The sequence below is a fragment of the Megascapheus bottae genome, chromosome 9 (assembly GCF_031878675.1).
Source record: "Megascapheus bottae isolate mThoBot1 chromosome 9, mThoBot2.hap1, whole genome shotgun sequence".
NCBI lineage: Eukaryota > Metazoa > Chordata > Mammalia > Rodentia > Geomyidae > Megascapheus > Megascapheus bottae.
This window is the reverse complement of record NC_143517.1, coordinates 5,849,490-5,855,834: the sequence shown is the minus strand read 5'-3', so window position 1 is coordinate 5,855,834 and position 6,345 is coordinate 5,849,490. Positions and strand designations below refer to the sequence as shown.

Below are 6,345 nucleotides of genomic sequence, written 5' to 3'. Positions count from 1 at the left end.
TAAAAGCATTTTTAAAAAATTAGGTGTTTTTAATTCTAACCTCTGAGTTGCCGTGATTTTTTTTAATGGCTCTTGCTTTTGGTGTGAAGTGGAAAAACATCTTTGCTTAGCTCAAGATCAAAGAAATTACTTCTAGGTACTCTTTTATGTTTTTAGTAGCAGGTTTACATTAGGTCTATGATCCATTTTCAGTTTATTTATGTAAATAGTGGCTGTCATGGACTAAAGCTCTCTCTGTTTTTCCTTTTCCATATAGGTATTTGGCTACTACAACCTTCTATTTTGAAAAAATAGCAATACAATTTAGCAATACAATTTCTTCTTCATGTTTGTGAAAGTTCAGTTGTTCATGTGTATATAGTTTTATTTCTTAGTCTCTTCTCTTTCTTTGATCTACCAACAGGTAGAGCAAATGCCAATACTACAGTGGCAGCTATTGAAAGTTTCTAAATTGTCATAGCAGATGATTTCCACAGATTTTAAATATTTTAATTAATTATTTGTGCTAATCCTGGGGCTTAAACTCAGGGCCTAGGCACTCATTGTCTCTGAGCCATTTTGTTCAGGGCTAGGGCTCTATCACTTGAGCAATAAATAGCTCCACTTTCAACTTTTTGGTGGTTAATTATAAAGAAGAGTTTCATAGAATTTGCTGCTTGGTCTGGCTTTGAAGTACAATTCTCAGATCTCAGCCTCCAGAGTAATAAGGATTACAGCTGGCATCCTGTTTATTTCTACAATTTTCTTTCTTTGTCTTTTTTTTCTGGCTCCTTGCAACTGCCATATGAATTTAGCAACAATTGAGTCAATTTCTATCTAAAATCCTATGGAAATATTGTGATTCCATTGAATCTTTTTATCGTATTTTATTGTCTGGGTAATGTATAGAGGGGTTACAGTTATATTTGTCAGGTAGTGGGTGCATTAACTCTCAAACATTACTATCCCTTCTCAGGTTTTTTTTTTTTTTTGCCAGGCCTGGGCTTGAGCTCAGGGCCTGAGCACGGTCCTTGGACTTTCTCAAGGCTAGATCTCTATCACTTGAAAATCAGAACCACTTCTGGCTTTTTTCTATGTATATGGCACCAAGGAATCGAACCCAGGTTTTCGTGCATGCTAGGGAAGCACTCTATCACTAGACCAAACTCCTGGTCCCCTTCTCATGTTTTTGTCCCCCTTTCCCTTTTCCCATTCCCTTCCCATCATCTTGTTTTTCCCCTTCCCTTCCCTTCCTGCCCTTCCCTTCCTTTCCCTTCCCTTCCCTATTTCAAATAAACAAACAGATGTACAATTTACCAGGTACCAAAGTCAGATACATTAACCACATGTGATTAACCATAAGGGGAAAAAAAGAGAAAAGAAATAAGTTCACATAATACATTAAGAGCAACAATCACAAAGATTAATCTGTTTCCATATCCTAGAATTCATTTCTTTTAGTCTCATCCTATATCCATTGAATCTCTAGATCAACTTGGAAATAACTGAGATTTTAGGTGCTGTGTCTTTTTGACACAATGTATAAATCTCTTATGAAAGATAAAAAACTTTCATATGAGAGATATATCTTTCATTTTATTTAAGTCTTCTTTAATTTTTCTTGATGATATTTTGTTTATTTTTCATGTAAGCATATTCATTTTCTATGGTACATAGAAAATGGCCCCAAATTTAGCAGCTTAAGACTCTTAATCGTTATTTCAGAATGGAAATTGGAGCCTAACTTAGCTGAGGTCTGTACAGAGTTTCCTTACATTGCATTTGAGGTATGTCTGGGATGCCCTCTCCCCTGAGGCTCAAGTGCTTCTTCCAAACAGTGGTTGTTGCAGTATCCATTTATGTGAAACTGTAGAAGTCACTGTGGCCTTGTGTTTCTCTCCCTGCTCCCTTTTTTGGCTCTTGCTTTAGACCTCACCCCAGCATGCAGCTCAGGCCTGCTGTGATCACACAGCTGTGGGCTGTTTGTGTCACCATCTTCGCCATGGTGAGCCTATTGAGAGGACAGCTGTCAGGGAGTTGGTCCTGGTCACTCTGTCTGAAATCTTGATTTGCCCAGTGCTTGCTCCCCATTCTCTTTACAGTTGCGGAGAGGCCATTGCTTGTGACCCCAATAATGTCCAGAACATGGGTGACTGCCAGCGTTCTTGGAAGCTGGGGACTGCTTGTGTCATCACTGTTGCCAGAGCAACGGCCATTGGCCTCAGCTGCCAAGGCGCAAACCTCAGGTTGGTCCTGTCTAAATCCTGGGTGTGCCCATTCTGGACTCCACAGAGAGGCTATCCTGTGCCATTTGGGCAATGCCTGGGCACAAAACTGCCCTCAATGTGCCAGGCCCTTGAGTGATGCGGGGGTCACCAAAGCAATCTTAAGGACGCTGAGGCCAGGGTGCCTGACTTAAGGAATCTCTGTCTGAAAAGCTGGGGCACCCTCCACTTTTCAAGCTCTCCTTGAGGCTCAAAGGTGCCACTTGGTGAACCAGTCAACTCCCAGTGCCCAGCGGCTAGCCCCTGGGCTGCAGGCTACTTCCATCAGAGCAGGCATTCACGTCAAGTCTGCCGACACCTCAGCCAATATGGCAGCTGGCAGTGTTACAGCATAAAAGTATTGTTTATTCAAGGCAAATACCTAGACATCTGTGGAAGCTGTGCAGGTTATGACAAGTAATTACAACCTGTTCTTGTTGGAAAGACAAAGTAAGACAACATCCCAGGTTGTTTTGTTTTGTTTTGCTTTGGTTTTTAAGGTAATAATCATTGTGTTATTTTAAGGACAAGAGTCTTCAGTCCCAGAAATCTGATCTTAGACATTTCAGATAAATGCTTTTATATGATTAAAATCAAGGACACTACACATAGTCTGAAGAGGTGAGTCTGGTTGTCTGATATATGGAGCCCAGATTCCAGAATTGTGGCAGGCATTCTGCATGACCCTGAAGGGTCAAAGAGGGTAAGAGGACAGGCATTGGCTCCAGCCAGATCAATTACTGACACGTATGTAAAAAGCCATGGTTTTACTACAAGTACCTTAGAGAGAGCAGGTACAGCATTACACATAGAAGCAACAGAAGGTGATGTCGCACAGCTGGGACCCTTTATTTATGGCTTTCTACAAAGAAATGGGGATACAAGGTGAACAGGGAAGTGAGAAAAAATGGGTAAACATGAGGTAGGCTAGAGTGGAGACTTTAGTACATAGGAATGAAGCCAGGAGTTTAGTATAAGCAGATAGGTAAGTAGGTTATTTGAAGTCTCCCAGTCTTCATTGATCTATAGCAGGTAACTGTGCTCTGAACATTTCACTAAATGATTTGCCAGCACTTGTGGCTAAGTACTTCCTAGGTAAATACCACAAGAAAACTGTAAAGTAAACCATATCCTTGGATAAAAGAAGACCTTGTTAAAAGAAAATAAGTATCTCCTAGAAATGGGATTTTCAGTGCTATGCAAATATCTCTTAAATGAAAACACTGGGAAGATTCTTGAATATATGTCATCTGTGCCAATTAAGGAGACTTGGTCTCTGGGAATCCCAGGCTCATCAGTTCCAAGAATGTAGATTCAATTAAATGACGGTTGCTAGGACTGTGAAACTAAACATTGCACTAAATAAAGGAAGCACACACATTCCTTTTTCTCAGCACTCCCCATTTTCCTCATTAATTAGCATATGTGATAGAGATGGTTTTGCCCCAGATGAGTAATGCTCTCAGAACATTAAAATGTCTGTTACAGCAAGTCTTTTGACCAAAAGAACACCAACAAATGGTGTCTGTTATAAGACCTTTCAATTAGTAAGATCACCTTGGACCTCATAGGGATTCAATCATTAATCATGTTGCTATAGTAAAATTTTTCCATGCTATCATCTGAACATGGAGACATTGAGTTCAAGGTGACCTTTAAGGGACATAGTGTCATCACATGATAGAAGTTCAACATTTTGGCATTATAGGTTTCATCTGTATATAAGGCCTGGAAATGTATCACGCAGTTAGGATCAAAGGTGGATGGCACCTTTGGAGCAAGGCAAGATGAGAGGCAAACGAGATATTGCTTCAAAACACAAGCCAAGATCAGAGGCAAAAGAGACATTGTTTCAAAACAATGCCTACACCCCTTCCTGGTCTCTTCTAGCTTCTATAGATTTTTCCAAGATCCTGAGTCTGCAGAATGGGCCTGATTAAAAATTAACAATCAGAATATGGTGGGATCCAACCAATAATGGATCACCTTCAAAAACATATCGTAATAGATAACCAATCAGAGCACAGTCCAAGGTATAAAAGCCCTGTGAACCACTGGAAAATACACATACCCCCCTCCCAACACACACACACACACACACACACCAATTAACCAACTGACAGACAGTCAGGGCTACCTGAAGAAGACAAGAAGATGAACGAGGCAAAGCAGTGGAAGAAGTGGCAGACACTTATCTTTTGAATGAAGATCTTCACATTCATCATCAGTTGTCTTGAAGTTCATTGGTTGAATTCCTGAGACAAAGACCTATGGAGTTACAACAAGACAATGGGGTTACAACACTGACAGGCATTGTCTGCTGCTGAGCTGCAACAAGAAGCTGGTATTGTCTGCTACAGTCCTGCAATCTTCTCTAGTGAAGAAACAAATGACCACATTGATAGCTAATTGTGCACCGTGAGTGGGTAGAGCTGACTTAGTAAACACTGAAAACCCTTAGGATTCATTGACTTATCTATTCCCTTGCCTGTTTCTCCTCAGGTAGGCTGTCCAGACATGAGTGGGAGTGAAGATGCATGGTCTCCTGAGACATGTGTAATTCATCAAGTACTGAATGAAGATAACACAAATCTATAGGTAGTGGATGCCTTGTTGCCCCATTTTCCTATTGGCTCTGAACTGTGACAGAAGATAAGTGTGCCAGAACCCACTGTTTACCAGCCACCCACTGTACGCATCACCTCTTGCCTGTTTGTGTGCATGTGAAAAGAGGCATATTGTTGTAGAGGGAGGGTGACAGGCCTGGATCTGCCTGCTCCTGACTGCGGAACGTCAGGCATCACTGACATTAAAATAATGCATGAGCTGGGTGCTGCAGCTCATATCTGTAATCCTAGCTGAGGTATGAGGATTGCAGTTTGAAGCCAGTCCAAGCAGAAAAATGTGTGAGACTTTCATTCCCAATTAACCACCAGAAAATTGGATGTGGTGTTGTGGCTTGAAGTGGTAGAGTGAAAAAGGTAGAGTAGCCTGAGTAAAAAAGCTCAGGAACAGTGCACAGGTCCCAAGTTCAAGCTCTATGACCGACAGAAAAAGATGCATGATAACGTTTACCTGTGCTTCTCACGGCCCATCCTCTTTATGCATACCTTGTGTTCCTTAGGAACAGCTTCTCAAGCAAAGCACATTTATAAATAAGTGTATATTGCAATGATTCTAAACCTAAGATCTGGCTAGGGGCTTTAGATAGTCTGTCAACCTCTGGGAATTTTATGAGCGGCACTATATGTGATCATTGCACTATGTAATGAGTGTTTGTCCAGGTCCAGAAGCATATGAAATATCTGAAAGAGACCCTCTAATTCTTTCATAAGGCAGGTACAAAATTTTACATAAAGCCAAGTTTGTCCTGCTTAAAGCCACAACCAAGACTTGTGATTTTTCATTCAATTGCTTTAAATCATTTATGTGAAAGGTTGGATTTGTGAATGATTTGATCTTGATTGAAGGACTGTCACTTTAGCATTATGAAAGACCTCCATCTTAAATGTGAGGAGCAAAGGAAATATTAGTTGCTGATAAATTGAGGGTTCTTTCCAGATCTGTGAAGAGATTAATCCTCAGAACATGAAATCCATAGGAAAGGCTTGGAAGACAATGCAGCCATTTCACAAGCAAGTCCTGAATATTTGAAAGTATTCTTATATCATGTAACCCTTTTATTAATTACAATAAAAATATTAAAAAAAGAAAGTATTCTTTAAAAATTAGTATTTTAATGTGGCCAGGAGGGATCACTACTACACTGTTGGTGGGAGTGCAAACTTGTTCAACCACTATGGAAAGCAGTATGGCAGTTCCTCAAAAGACTAAGCATAGAGCTCCCCTATGACCCAGCAATTCCACTACCTGGCATTTACCCAATCAACCAGAAACAAGGACATATTAAATCCACTAGCACAACGATGTTCATTGCAGCACTATTTACCATAGCAAAGATATGGAACCAACCCAGATGCCCCTCAGTTCATGAGTGGATCAACAAGATGTGGTATTTGTACACAATGGAATTCTATGCTGCAGTCAGAAAGAACGATATCACCCCATTTGTAAAGAAATGGAAAGACTTAGAAAAAATCAT

The 6,345-nt window shown here is 40.4% G+C and overlaps 1 long non-coding RNA gene across 1 annotated transcript; it reads left to right on the top strand.

Annotated features, from left to right (window-relative positions):
* Nucleotides 1-2,046: 2,046 nt before the first annotated feature.
* LOC150058724 (uncharacterized) lies at nucleotides 2,047-5,890 on the top strand. The gene is made up of 3 exons (XR_016536552.1): nucleotides 2,047-2,225; nucleotides 4,746-4,841; nucleotides 5,805-5,890. It is a non-coding gene; the product is annotated as an uncharacterized LOC150058724 (long non-coding RNA).
* Nucleotides 5,891-6,345: the final 455 nt, after the last annotated feature.